Source organism: Lycorma delicatula, chromosome 7, assembly GCF_047948215.1.
Source record: "Lycorma delicatula isolate Av1 chromosome 7, ASM4794821v1, whole genome shotgun sequence".
Lineage (NCBI taxonomy): Eukaryota > Metazoa > Arthropoda > Insecta > Hemiptera > Fulgoridae > Lycorma > Lycorma delicatula.
This window is the reverse complement of record NC_134461.1, coordinates 106,106,583-106,122,533: the sequence shown is the minus strand read 5'-3', so window position 1 is coordinate 106,122,533 and position 15,951 is coordinate 106,106,583. Positions and strand designations below refer to the sequence as shown.

The 15,951-nt window shown below is 30.9% G+C and overlaps 1 protein-coding gene across 1 annotated transcript in view; it reads right to left on the bottom strand.

The window, feature by feature from the left end:
• Hr39 (Nuclear hormone receptor FTZ-F1 beta) overlaps positions 1 to 15,951 on the bottom strand; it is a 438,812-nt gene that overhangs the window by 392,498 nt on the left and 30,363 nt on the right. The gene's annotated exons all lie outside the window — the stretch shown is intronic.

Here is a 15,951-nt window from a genome sequence, read left to right as displayed (position 1 = left end):
TACTTCACTTAAAACACACCTGGAATATGATGACCAGCAATCGAAAATGCTGTTTTAGGTAAAAAAAACCTGCACGAAGGTAGATTTTTAACAATCTGTCAGACCAAACAAAAGTTAAGTAGAAACAAATCTGGTCGTAATAAACATACTAATCCACGTAAGCAAACCGTAAATTAAGTTATTACGATATACAAGTTTGCGAAAGCCAAGTGCGGTGTAATCATTATTAATACAATTATAATTAATAGAAATAATCATTAAAATTGCAAAAAAACAATTAAATAAATTAATACATATTAAAATGAATACATAATTTAAAATATATTTGTACTAAGTCAATAGAAAATCTCTAAGGAAACGGAATGAAATTGATAAAAACAGAAATAAAAGAAAAGAGAATATAGTGTATAAGTTTGATGCCACAGTATAAAAGTTTGTAGGCGACCTGACAGCAGTCGTTAATAAAAATACGAGCCATGCTAATGAATAGCAAGAAGAACCAATGCCAGGCTTACTACGACGGAATGTAACGATTGAAACGATTTCTTATATACGTACTAATTCAGCCGAAACATAGAAGATTCTCAGCACTTCAAGCAGCAATTCGTTCTGATCATTAAAGAAGCTGTTATAAAATGAACATCTTTAATCTCGGTGCAAGTAACTCAGCAATACCAAACCCATAAAAAAGAACGGGGGCAAACGATGCAAAACAACAAATTAATTGATTTTTTTTTTTGGAACTAAAAATATATTACATATATAAATATAGATATTGTATGAATTCATTCCGACAAATAAAACGCTGTAAATTAGATTAATTGAAATGATTTGAATATTTTTTTTTTACATTAAAAGAAATCTTTGTTTTCATAAATACGGAATCAAACACTGTTAATGATATCAGCTAAATAAATCAATATCGATCAAAGCACATTAACAAGTTTATAATAATAGTTATTAACCCAATGCAACCTTACAACAAAAAAAAAACTGATTATAAACAAGTATTATGCCGCCGAGAAACCCCGTTATAAAGATTATTATAATTTATTTCTTCACCATCTTTTTTGTAAAAAAAAAATAAATAATAATAAAAATAATAATTTACTAAAAAACAATCTACATAAAAAATAGTGTTTGCCGTAATAAGTTTTGATTCATAACGTTAACATTCTACATTAAGTTTCAACGGCAACGTAATTATTAAATCAGTAAAAATGGAATTATTTTGAACTTTTCTAACCAATATGAAAAAATACATTAAAATACAAAAGTACGATAAATATTTATATAAAACTGTATAAAAATACTATAATTTCACGCGTCATCCTTCGCTACTGTATGTCCTGTTATCTATTTCGTACAATATTGTAAAAGTAAACGATATCTATCTCGCTGAAACAGTGTTACAATTATCACACTAAATTCAGTTAGCAAAATCAAATGGAAAACTTAACAAATTTCAACGATAAAATAATTAAATAAATAAATAATATTGAATAGGAAAGGAAAACTATTTGGCATTTATAATGAAATGCAGGTTGCTACAAATCAGCCTAGTACTTAATGGAAATATTGATATCCAAAAAAATCTAATTTTAGAAGAAAGGAGACACCCACACACACAAGTAATATCTTCGATTCGACTGAGCCAGACACCGTTTATCAAACCACATCGCGTGTGAAACGAACAGACGAAATGAAAAGCTGGAATTTCACATTTGTATCTGATGAAATTTTTACTATTCTGCCAACAAGTAAAGTTTATAACAAAGCAAACGAGCATGCCGTCAGTTTTTTTCGTATTCTAATGAAAGCACAAAAGTGAATGTAGAAATTAATAATAAAATACTATATACGCTGATGATATAACGTTTATAGCGATTACCTTAGAACGTTTGTCGCTGTTTATAAACAGAATGTCATCCACGTGCGAGAATTATGGCTAAACAGTGAACTGAATTCTTAAATGATCAATCATATAAGCTGTTAAAATATTAGACATGATGGTCTACTTGTGTAAGTAATTACAAATTAAAGCGAGTGAAGAATTTTAAGTAAGATACTAGTAGGTCGTTATATAAATGAAAATATAAACTGCCCACTCGAAATAAGGTATAGGGTACAACAAGCTAGAGTTACTTCTTCTTCTTCTTCACCACTTTCACGGGGACTACGTAGCCTTGTTCCGCCACCCATCTTTTCAGAGGTCTTCCTCTATCTATTTTCTATCTATTCTACAGGCGTTCTTCTGACATTCTATTAATGTGCGCATACTAGTTGGATTTATACCGCTTAATGGTCTTTAACAAATGAAATATCTCTAACATAATCCCCAGTTCTTCATTCCTCTTCTTGTCCAACATCGGTATTCAGTTGCTGTTCTAAAAAAAAAACCTCTATGTTGCGGACTGTATTAAAAAAAAAACCTTTCTCTTCGTTGTGACCCAGTTCTGATTATCATTTAACAATACAGGTGTTGGCAAGTTTTTTAATTTAAAATAAAAGTTTTTTATTTCTTTTTTTCTTTGGTGGCATCTGAAGGATAATGCACATAATAACAACTCTCGCATCGACTGACTCAAGCACAACATCGAAGACGGAAATATCCCGCGTAAGTGCAGCGACCATCCGATAAGTAGCAACTAACATGAAAAAACGCGTTAAGGCATTTCCAGCATTTATTGTGTGAAAAATAAATATAGTTTTTGTTCGCCTACAAGATACAGTAGATTATATTATCTTAACAAAGATTATTGGGTTGCGTATCTTTGGACTGGGTTTGTACTATGCCAAGCGATTGGCCAAAAAATAAAATAATTGTTAACAATTTATCCTCTTGATATTAAGAGATTAGCTCAACTTCATACACACGATGAGTAATTTTGCTACACCTAAGTTATCGAAGATATTAGTAGCAGCCGTGTAGGACACTGATTGCAGCATCAATTTCAAAACTGACACGGCAATGCGGTCATCAAATTCCTATCGAATTGTCTAACGTAAAAAAAAACTGCTGCATAAAAAAACTTTTCGCATCAAAGAAATTATGATTACAGATTATAATTCAATGTAACAGAAAACAAAACGCCATCTAGATCGTATAATATATATAAATCGAACCGTAATTCTAAATTAACGTTAATGTTACTAACACTCAACCAAATATTACCTGAAATTAACTCTAGATATCAAGGAGACCTCATAAGTTTATTGAATGCACTATAATTAATAGTTAACACTATTTGTAAATAACAATGAAGGATTTCTAAGCTAGCCTATAACACAATTAGCCACACCCTGAATTATTTCATTCTCAATAAAGAAATAAAAATAAAAACGCAGACATAATAAACAATAACAATAGAAATTTTTCCAGTTAATAACAATAAGATATAATTAACCGTTATCAAACGTAAATAATAATAATTATTACTTGAAAAAATACTGGGTGTCATATTTTATTATTGGATGATCATATATCCTATTAACTTAATTATAAGAGAAGGCAAACATTTAATTAGTAGAAGGAAACAATGTAAAAAAATTTACAAACCTAATGAAAATAAATTTTAAAACATTAAGAAATCAAAAAATAGTTTTTGTAAAAAAAAATTCAAATAAATTATTTAGTAATTTGCAAAAAATGTTATTTATAAATGTTAACAACATTTTCATTTTAACAGTCTTAACTGCCACATTGGCATTAATGCCCTACAATAATCTTCATTAAAATTAATAGATATTCAATATACAAAAAATTACAGCAAATTTTAATACCATCTACCAATCTCGCCTGATAAAATTTGCACACTAGCGTGCTACACGGAGACAAAAGGTACTATCGAGTTGGGCGTGGCAGCACGTAATAGCTAAACCCCCCTCTACAAACGTGCGATAATGCGTTGAAAATCGTTTACCATTTTTTTTTTTTTCAGTAGCAGTTAAAATGGAGTCGAGTACGGCCAATATATGTCAACACGGTTAAAACAGCGCAAAGTGATCGAATTTTTAACAGCAGAAAATGTGAATCCTACGAATATTTTTCATTTTTTAAAATCGGTTTACGGTAGATAAACTGTTGATAGGAGTACTGTGAATAGGTGGGCGTTGAAACTTTGCGAATGTGAAGCTGATAAAGCGACAATTGAGGACGTACCTCGCAGCGGACGACCAGTTTTTATGACCGACAAGAAACACCGAAAGGAGGTGGACGATTTGCTTCAAAGTCACCGGCAAATCACCCAGCAATGCATCGCTATTAAGTTAGGCATATCTAAAAAACGAGGAGGCCACATTATCGAGCTATTGGGTTACCGTAAAATCTATGCACGATGAATACCGCGCGAACTCTCTGATGGCTCTCTGTAAGCTGAAGTTTAAGCCTATTCCGCATCCGCCATACTCGCCGGATTTAGCTTCGTGCGAATTCCACTTCTTCCCTCATCACACCTCATCCACCGAAGATGAGGTGAAGGAAGGTGTGGCCACTTGTATCCGAGAAAGACCACTAGAATTTTTCAGTGACTGAATGCAAAAACTTGTCACAGTTGGGAAAAGTGTATCATTGTAAACGGGGATTATACTGAAAAATAAATACTGCATTTTGTAGCTAAGGTATTGTAATTTTACTCATTTTTTATTTAATTCCAATATCTGTTTTCATTCCCATATATGTGCAAAATTTATCAGCCCAGCCTTGTAGAACTATCCAAAGATGTTAACTCAATATGTTTTACTTATTTATTTTTTCTTTTTATTTTTATTTTCAATATCAAAAATTTGGAAGACACTTTACAACGATGTTGTTTTTTAATACTGATTTAAAAAATCCTAATAAACAATATCTAAAACCATTCCATGTTTTGAAATAAAAACAACTGTTCGGTTTTTGACCGAGCGAAGCGAAAGACAGACCTGTTTTAATTCGATCTTCTGCCACTATGTTTGTGTATTGTGATGCAGTTACGACCAAATGCATTTTCCGATTTTAAAAATTTTGGAATAAGAATTTTTGTTAGGTCTAACAAAGACTATGTGTAACAACTATCTTTTATAAACATTTTCGTTTTAAAATCCAAAACGGGATTAACTGCAACTGATTGCGGAAGGTTTAGGCAATGTTAAAAATAATATCCTATGAACTATTTCTAGTGACATCAGAGATCACTTGACTAAGACTATCGAAGAGATAGTTTCACTAAATAACCAAATAGTTTTTGATTCCGTTTTTCAAGTTTTTTTTTTTTAATTATATTATTTACAATAAAATTAATTTTTAAAAAGTAATATGCACAAGCAGCATTCAGGCAGGACGTGATTCGGTGAGTTAAAACTACCGGAGTGCTTTCCAAGTGTACTGTTTTTCTACTTAGGCAAAACGACGTAAAAGTCATACGTTCTTTTGTTTAAAACAACGTATAGCTGTATTTGCATCAAAGTAAACAGATTAATTGCCATTAAGTCGAGTATTTTTAGCAACACTGTAAACTTTGTAATTTATCTTTATTAAATTTAAGTACCAGTTTCCACCCTTTCTTACTTTCTCAGTCTGAGTAAGAATAACTCTTAAGTGAAAGAAATCACATAACCACAAAAATCGAGAATTTTCAAAACGGACAAATAAATTTATTTCATTACTTAAAGGTTCAAATTTTGCCAGAGATATTTTTTTTATTTTATTAATTATAATCTAACAATGAATAGAGATTGTATACGGATCAGAAGAAGGAGAGCGACTTGATAAAATACTCGCGGGAAAAGTACAGGTGAAATCCCCGCAGTTCTAAATTTCGTTTGGTCGCTCTATATTGCACTGAAGAACATTCAAGCCCTCCCTATGGAAATAAGTTTTTTTTTTTTTGGCGTACAACGAAGTAAACACAGCATAAATGGAAAACACCTATGACATTTGCTAAAGGCGAAATAAAACCACAATGAATAATAATAATATAAAACCACATTAAAAATTTTAATTAAAACAATAAAAATTACAATCTGACATACACCAAACGGAGTAAATAGCTGAAATATAGTTAAGTTAAAATTAAATATAAACGGACAACCCTAAAAAATTCTAAAATATTCGATAATATCGTCTCATTGTTTCCTAAGATTGTTTCTTGATGTTACGTAAACTGAAAAATAATCTAAAAATAAACAACACACTTGCAAACAAATTTGCCTCCAAAGTTCGTATAAGATCAACAGCATTTCCCATCCGTGGTAATTTTGCTCACTAAGAGGTTTGGCCTAGAGGCTAATAAATCTAGTACCTACAGAGGAATGGTCTAATCGAATAAACGTTTGATGGTTTGGACTTCCTTGGTCTTGGGGACGGAGGGAGAGCGAGCAAAATGTTTCGCTCTGAAACTTCTGGATCGGCAGGGGAGAAAAGGGCTTCTTTTTAATTGAGAGATATACCGGGAGTTTCTGTATGAAGTTGCTTCGTTCAACTATCATCGATGACGTTGGAAAAACCAAACTTTGTACGGTTCTTTTTACCCTCAAAATTTATTCAGATATCCGTAAAATTAAACAATCATTAACTGGCATAATGGATCTAATCATGCGGCTGAATTATAGCTAGATAGTTGAAAAACCAGCCAAGCCGCCTAAGGAAATTGACGTGAGGATGGCGGAAGCATAATTGAATAGGGACAGATAAGGCAGTACCCACCATTAAGCTACTTTATTCCATAACGAATTATAAATTACTTTAGCTTTAATTATAAGTTATTGATAAGGATCGCTAACTAATTTTCACACTACTAAGAGTTCACAGGAATATATTCCTGGTCTACACTGTAAGGCAACCCAAGTGGGAGTTGCCGGAAGAAATGCAGATTACGTTTACATAAAAAAAACCCAATGAACATACCCAATAATCGTTTAACCTATTTCATTTTCACCATAAGTCTCACTGACGTTTAAGTAATAAAAAGAAAAAAAAATTAATCTGCATGCAGTCTATAAATCTACACGCAGTCAACAATTAGTTATTTTAAAGTAATAAAAGAATTCTACTAAGATTAAAAAGTTAGAAAAAAGGAATACCACAGAGCAAGGAAAATAGCTAGGTGGTAGAGTTCATATATGTTAACTACCTTGGCCCGGCTACTGTATGTAACTATGGTATGCATGCAGTCTGAATTTATTTAGCTTAATAAAACATGTGTCTGATGCAAACAGCATTCTACATCGATAACACGATTAATTCGTTACATACATAAAAAAAAAAGTTAATAACTGCATTCCATTAATCAACGATCTGTCCTTCAAATTTGATAATACTTGTAATTAATACCTACGAACACCGGCGATAATAATTTAATTTTAACTGGAACTAGAATTACGTTCTAATTAAGTTAAATATAAATCTAATTCAGGTCGAAAATTAACAAGTAAACTTTAATTAACTTTTATAATTAATTTAAAAAAAATTCAGATATATGAGTCGGAGCCAATAATTACAGTTTTTACAGATAAATCGAAATAAATTTGTTTGCTTTTTTTACGGGTGTTATCTTATATGTCATTAAATTTTCCTTTAGAATAACTAAAAATTTGAAAGGAAAAATCCAATCATTTTTCACAAAAGACAACAGTGAAAGGAGTCCAACTAGAAGATTCTTATAAAAACATTACTCGGCTTAGCCAAGATGTTATGCGATGTCGATCACGACCCCCCTCAAAAGGACTTTTCTCTCGTAAAAGAGTAATGTAACTTGCATATCTTTTAACATATGTAATAAGCAAAAATTAAATTTTTCCTGGTTGTAAATTTAAATTCTCAAAATCCTGCAACACATGGGAAATTTAGATTTTACAGTCAGCAGTAATCAGTTGTTTATATTAATTGAAGTTCATTTTTGTCGAGAATAACAGCATTTAAGAACAGAAAACAAAAATGCCTTAGGATTAGTGAAAAAATAATAAGGATATTTCTGCCAAAAAGAATTCGATGCGAGATTACATAATTATCTTAGTATCAAGCCATCAACATTTGAATAAGCTGAACAAAAACTCTGGAGGCACAGGAGATGACCTGGTAGGCCTACAATTAGTTGCATCACATAAAATAATCTGTCTCGAAGACGTAAAGATCCTGAAGCATCAAACAGAAAGGCATAAATTAGGCTGGAAATACACAGAAAAAATGTACGAAAGATTCTTCTACACGAACCTAGGATTAAGGTTAACGGTCAAAATAAGTTTATGCATTTCGGGAAGATATTTTTTTTTTGACAAAAACAATTTGAATTTTGTGTAGTATTCATTATCCTTTGCGAAGCAGATGGTAATTCATTTTTCTAGCTCAGATATACAGTCCGATGAAGAGTCAAATTGATGGCCTAATAAATTATCACATTTTAGTTTAATGAGATTAGTTTATTTTAAGGGATTTAAGACGCGCTTAAAAAAATAATTTACTCGGGTAATATAGTTAGTTTTAAATCTGAAACATCTGGCGTTCTTTCTTTATTCTACTCGTATACTCTGCAACCACGTACGAACCGAGCAAAAATATTTCCTAACATCTTTTTCTCAACCCGTTCATATTTTCCTGGATCTGACACTTGGGCTTCCTCCTCGTACTTCCCATTTGTCGATTTCTTTCAATAATTTGGTACACACACAAATCAACCCGAAGTGCTTCATTCAATCATCTCTAATATGAATTACGCTCCAAATTTTACCTACTTATGACATGATCAGTTCAAGTTAGTCTAATGAACACCACTTCGAAACCGAATAATATATACATAAACTGCAACCAAGCTTTCGAAAAAGTCAACTTATAGCTTCCACGCACAAATATCATATATTTTCAAGTTAAAGTAGTTAAGATTAAACGAATAAGTTGACGATCTGCTGTAAAAAAACTTATTTCTAAAATAATTAAATAATTTCCCCTTGAAAGAAATACTGAAAAAAGAGAGAGAAGGAAATAATTATAAAAGAAAAAGGTGAGAGAATCGGAATTTCATTCAATCATTCAACAATACACTATGAATGATCTAAAGATGTAGCAGAGAAACCTAATATAATCGAATATTTTTTTAACAATTTTTGCATAAATAACGAACAGGTAGAACAAATTTTTTATTCTACTCACAAACGAGAAACGTACCAGTAATATAAAACTGCTATTATTATTGCAACACTAGGTTACGGCAAGGGACAGAAACGATCGTTTACGTATAGCAGCGAACCGTTTTTTTGCAATTATATATTCCGTTCTTTTATACGTTTAAAATAAAATAAAAATCAACTTTTCTCAGAGCTACTGCGTGATATTACTTCTAAATGAATAAAAAATTCGGCAAAAATTCTAAGCTAAAATTCATTATTATTTTTCTTTATTTCAAAATAAAAGTATTTGTTAAAAAAAAAGAACTTCGCTAAAATCTTAAAATCCTTTCTTTTTTAATTAATTTCTCATTAAGATGTATTAATTTTATAGAAAATAATATTCGGTATCTTTATTTTTCAATTAAATATTAACGTAAATTAAACCGTTATAAAATTAGTTGGAAAATTCGATTATTTTAAATTTTAATCATGATTACCGATCTCCAAAGCGGAGTGGTAGCGTCTCTCTTTCATCCAGAAGATCCTGTATTTGAACCCCGATGAAGCTTGGCATTTTTCAAACCTTAGAAAAGTCAATACATCATCATAAATAAAAGTTAAGTGTGAGTTTAGCCTGAAATTATTACAAGAATAAATAGATTATTACCAAATCAGCCATGAGAAATAGCCTATTAATACTTGTAATATACCTAAAAGGATAATACAATTAAACAAACACGAGTTTTTATTTACGCGTCTAAACCAACAAACATGTGTCTTTATCGGTATTTTTTTTTTATTATTCAGGACCGACAATCAAAACATTGCATCAAGAAACAATTCGGCCGTAAATAATTTCTGCAACTTGTTCTGGGTGATATTTAGTACAAAGAGCAAGTTTAATTGGTGTAAAAGATTTTTTCCCAAATCTAGCGATCCGTTCAAAGATGGCGGGGTTACAATCATCGTTGAAGAATCACATGGCTAATTAGTATGTTTTTACGCTGCACTGGATTTATCTATACTATGTACCTTCTTTAAGTAATTTTATAGCGACGGAGAATCATAAAAATGTTGACGGTCACGAACGGTGATGAGGGTTATTTTAACTTCCTTCATGTCTTAGGAAAATAGGAAAAATAGCACTAATATTACAATAATAAAAGTTACCTCTGTTCGTTTTCAAATGAATGATGAATTTTATCACGATTAACTCATAAATTTCGTTAAAATTTCTGCATATGTAGGTTTCAAAAAAATTATCCCCAGTTAAGGAATAAATAAATCGATCAGAAGAAAAGCCGAAAAAACTTCTCTCCAAATTTAAGTACAACTGGTCAAAGTTTACATACCTAATAAGAAGAATATGCTAAATATCTATTTTTCTTCTTCATCACGTACCATCAACGTTAACGAAAATTGGCAAACATCAAGGCTATATGAATTTTAACACGGCTATTCTGAATAGTTGGCTAATGCTACAGTTAAACTTATCATCTCTTACCTAGGTTAAGATTAATGTAATCATCCGGAGGTCCCGGGTTCGAATCTCCGGTCAGGCATGAATTTTCACACACGCTACAAGTCATTCATTTCATCCTCTGAAGCAATACCTAACGATACACCGGAGGTTAAAAAAAGGTTAAAATAAAAAAAAAAAAAATGTTGTTACTAGACTAATGGCCGGATGATGGTTAGCAATTTCGATGATCATATACTACAAGTGTCCCGTAAGTTTCCATACAAAGGAAAAGTTAAACATATTTTTATGAAGGTCATGATGTATCAGTAAAGGATATAAATATAGATCATCATTACAAGCGTAGCTGATGTACTCTTGTAATGGCGTTGATGATACGTTCCTTGAGATGATTTATATTTTGTATCTTTTCATAAAACACTATGGTCTTTATTTATAAATTTGTTTATTTTTCCTGTATATGGAAACTTATGGGACATCCAGCGTGTTACACACGCCGTATGGTACAAGATCCAAGCTTAAAATCCAATTAAAGTAAATTATTTTTAAACTGATTTGAATTTCTCCTATCCGTTAGAATATTTGATTGTTAAGGTTTAATTAACGACATTATCAAGGAATGATAACCAAGAACAAATTGCCGAATTATAATTGTGCTTATATTAAATTATGATGCGATTCAACTTAATTTGAAGGTCGATTTCTAGAGTTATGATATAACAATTAAAGAGATTAATAATTCATAATAGTTATCGTAATTTATTAATAGGCGTTTTCATCAGACGACGTCTATGATGTAGACAACACCTACGGGTGCTGACATTAGAAGGAACTAGCAATGAGTTTGGATATGCTTTTGTTTGTTTGTACCTGTGTTTATAATTAAAAACAACACCTATTTATACATGAAATAAATATCAAACGGTTAGTCATAATCGTTAAAATTATAAGTCGGAAATCAAAGACATTCTTTACGGGAAAGAATCATATACATCGCGTAATATATGAAAAAATATTTTTAACTAAAATATGGTCAGTATAGCGTATTATTAGACAACTTGTGAATAATTACCCATCCTTGCAAAGGAATCTAGGCTTTCAATGCCTATTAATTTGGTATGTTATGAGTTGAAAATGGCTTAGAGCAGATGTTACTTTCTCAAAAAAAAACAAAAAAACACAAAACCTGATGTGGGCACCACATGGCTTCCTTGTACGCCTATTAAATTACATATACACTTTTTTTTTTTAAATGAAAAGTACATAACATTTTATTTCTTTAATAACTTCTGATATATTTTCATTTTTTTTATTGTTGAATTATTTATCGGAAACAGTTTTTTTACAATCGGATGTTAATAATTATTAATAAATCAATAAAAAAAAGTTAAAAAAGAAAGGAAATGAAGTCTGATTCGAACCGATGTGCCTTCCCCTTATAAAATCTAAACATTTCATTAATTAAAATTTCATTTGGCTATAACTCTCTGGAACAAATGAAAAAAAGTACCACTTATGCACCGTTGAAACGCTCTCAGTGAGGGCTTATTACTGCAGTTAAGAAAAAGTTCAAAATCCATATTTTTTGGATTTTGGATTTTTTTTTGGAAAATGTTGGTTCAGTCGACTGCAATCAAAAGGGGAGGTGCACAACTAGGTGTTACACAGTTCTAAATCCAGAATTTCAACATCCTGCGGATAATCGTTTTTGAGTTTTGCGAAATACATAGGTAAAGACGTCACGCCGAAACTAGTCAAAATGGATTCAGGGTGGTCAAAATAGGTAGTTCCGTTGAAATCTAGAAACCGAAATTTTTCGGGATCACAATACTTCCTTTATTTCGTACAAGGAAGTAAAAATATGTAATAAATATATAAAAAATATATGTAATTTAATAGGTGTACAAGGAAGTGATGTAGTGTCCACATCACATTTTTCTAACTTACATTTGGGAGGCCAACTTACTTGAAAAGAAAACCATTACAAAAAAAAAAAAAAAAGCTAACAAAAGGTGATAAATCGGCATATTGATAAAAATAAGAAAACAAATGCTGGTAAATTACCTAAATGGATTGGTTACTAATACTGAGAAAAAGCTAATGCTTTTTAAATTTAGAAATATTAATTGTTAATTATATACGGTATTATTTCTGTAAAATATAAAAATCAACAGTTTTGTTACATTTAGTTCTTGATTTTTCCGTGAAAATAGTTTGTATATCAGAACGTCATAAACATTGTTACGCAATGAAAATCAAATACTACATAAGCGATAATAATATAAACAAATAAGCAATATCTTCAAAACATCTACGTAGACTATATAATTTTTTGTTTCACAAATATTCCTTTAAGTTATCTAGAAAAAACGGTACCAGGAGAAAAACTTCTATAAATAAAAAGAAATGAATCATCAAAATAGGTATATTTGAACAAAAAATCATTTGGATCGAATAGAGAGCTTTCCTAGAGACCTTTTTTATTTGTAGTCTGTTAAAAGTCTATTAGGAAAAAAGTTGAAAAATTTTTGCAGGACTTTCCCGGCAATGTCCATCAATTATGATTACAAAAAAAATGATTTAAGCATCAATTTTTCCAAATTTAAAATAAACAATTGTTTGATTTTAGGAGCCTCATTACTCTGTGGGAAAAAAAATGTAGTTAAAATTTATTTACAAAGAAGTGATTCCTAAAAAAACAAAAATTAATTTTAAAATATTGAAAAAATAAATATAACTTTTATGGAAGTAATGAAAAAAAATTTCTTTTAATTTTGGAAATGTAGTACATGTAGGTGTCAAAGCTACTTTAATTTAAATAGTCCTTTAAGTAATGAAGAAAAATACAAAATAAAATTTTTAATAATAAAGATTAAAAGAATTAAGAGCCACAAGCATATTTTTTAAAGGTGGAAGATAAATTTTAAGTAAACATTTCTCTAAATCTAACATCCCCTTCAATAGAAGCAAAAATAATAAAATTAAAATTTTCAAAAAACGTTTCATTCCGGATGTCAATAATTTAAAAAAATCTAAGTGGACATCACATAACTTCCTTGTACGCCTATTAAATTATATATATACATTTTTTCTGCACTTCATTTAAATTTATTTCATTTGAAAGTGAGATACGATCCTCCAATTCTAAGTTAATAAAAGTTAAAGTTAATTCTCTAGTTAACAATTTTTTTATTATATCTTTCTAGACTTAATAGCAGTGCAAGTGACCCCAAAAAAATACTTTGCAGTCAATATTGGCGGTGGGGAAACCGATCAAAGCTTAAAAAGATCGATTTTTTTAATTATTAAAACGTTTTTTGGTTTATTTTCATGTATCACTATTTTTACAACTTTATTGTCAGTTTTTTCGTTTATAAATACACTGTATTTTTAGTTGCATTTTAAAAAGAAACTTAGTGTAGAGTGTTCAAAAAGTTAGGCAAGCTTATGGGAAAATGTGTAAGTTACAATAGTTGTTGAAAGTGGACTCCATTATGCAATTCACGTAATTGATTACGACGTTGCATGCTCTTGAATACATATAACATTTGTTAAGGAACTGCAGCGATACATCGTTCAATTTCGCACTGCAATTCGGAATGGTGTGAGAATGAGTTTTGTAAGCAGCATCCTTGAGGTAACCCACAAGAGAAAATCATGAGGGGAATAAATCAGAAAACCGAGGCGGCCACAACCATTTCGAAATCAATTGTCCATGAAAACAATGATCCAAGAAAGTCATATTGTTTTTGGCTGTATAAGCCGTAACATTATCCTGCTGAAACCACGTATACTCCAGCCGATCTGCAAGTATAACGATTACAAATTGTTATACCATACGTATTTAGCGCACTGTTCACTGTGCGATGAAAGAATGCCATGAAGATTTGCCTACGTAACATTACACACCGAACACCCACTTTTTGTCCGTGTACCTGATGAAGATTTTCCGTACACCATGCATGAATTTTGTACATTCATGTATCCATCAAGGTGGAACCACGCATTGGAAGATCAAAACCAATCATCGAGTTCTTCCCCATCAGGCGTTACGGATGACATGAACCATTGACAGAAAGCTACACGTTTTCCAGTGTCTGCAGGTAAAAACTCGTGAACAACACGAATTGTGTACGGATGCATCTTTAACACTTGCGCAATGCCGTGTGGGCACTACCAACGGAGAGACCGGACCGGATAGATAGGCGTCGCACAACAGTCTTCTTGGGACTAACAGAATATTCACCTTGCACGTCGATCAACTTTTTTAGTGTTAGCACTTTCTGTCGTCCACTTTTGGTTGCATCTGCCAAATTCCGTCTCTTTGGATTTGTCATACAGCCGCTTAATAGAGGACTTGTTTGGTGTATACACACCGTACGTTTCTGTGAAGGCATTTCTGGGTCTGGGCTTAACTGGCACATCTAATAATGTATTGGGAGACAATAAATATTCTCTGCTGTATTGTGTAACTTATTTTTCCTCAATTAAACCAGCAACAAATGAAGGAAACATTCTTCCAAAAGGTTGCGTCACTTTATGAACACTATAAAAGTAATGTTTCATAAGTAACCGATAAACGAATTTTTTAAATCTCTTTGAAAAGGAATTATACATTCGAAAAGTCATATTTATACTTGGAATACCATATTATTTTTATAAATTCGTACACATAAAAATAGACATTAAAATTACCAATACTCGTTTTTATTTTTAAATAAATATTGTGACAGATAATTTTAATTAGGTTTAAATATATTTTATTTTCGTAATGCTATTTAGGTCGCATAAACCTTCGTATAACAACTATTACTTTTATTATTGTAATTATTAAAAAGATTCAGTGAAAGAAAGGTTTCTACTATTGTGTCCTGGGTGTTAACGAAACATTATAAAGGTGTCGCCAGAAATATACGTTCATTTTTTAAAATCGTTTTGACAAGATAAGTAACTTCATTGCATGTATAAAAAAAAAGACAACGCCTCTGAGCCCATATCACTAACATATCGTAGCCGTTCAACAACAATAAACATAACGAATAAAATCGATGCATATGTATGTATATATCTACCTACATAATAAAGTATAACCTTAAAATAACGTAACCCACTTATATTATAGATAACTATGCGAATGTGTGTGTGTGTGTGTGTGTGTGTGTAGTACGTACATATATATATATGCTAGTATCTAATAAATTTTTTGCAGTGCATACATAAATAATATCTTTAAGACAATATATGTTCAACTAATATTATTACATTAAATTATAATCATCATTAATTATCTCTATTGTGAAACAATTAAATTTAAATAAAATTTAAGCTACTATTAAATTGTCCGTAAATAACTACAATGGAATTATTTTACTCGGCACACGCACGCGCGAACA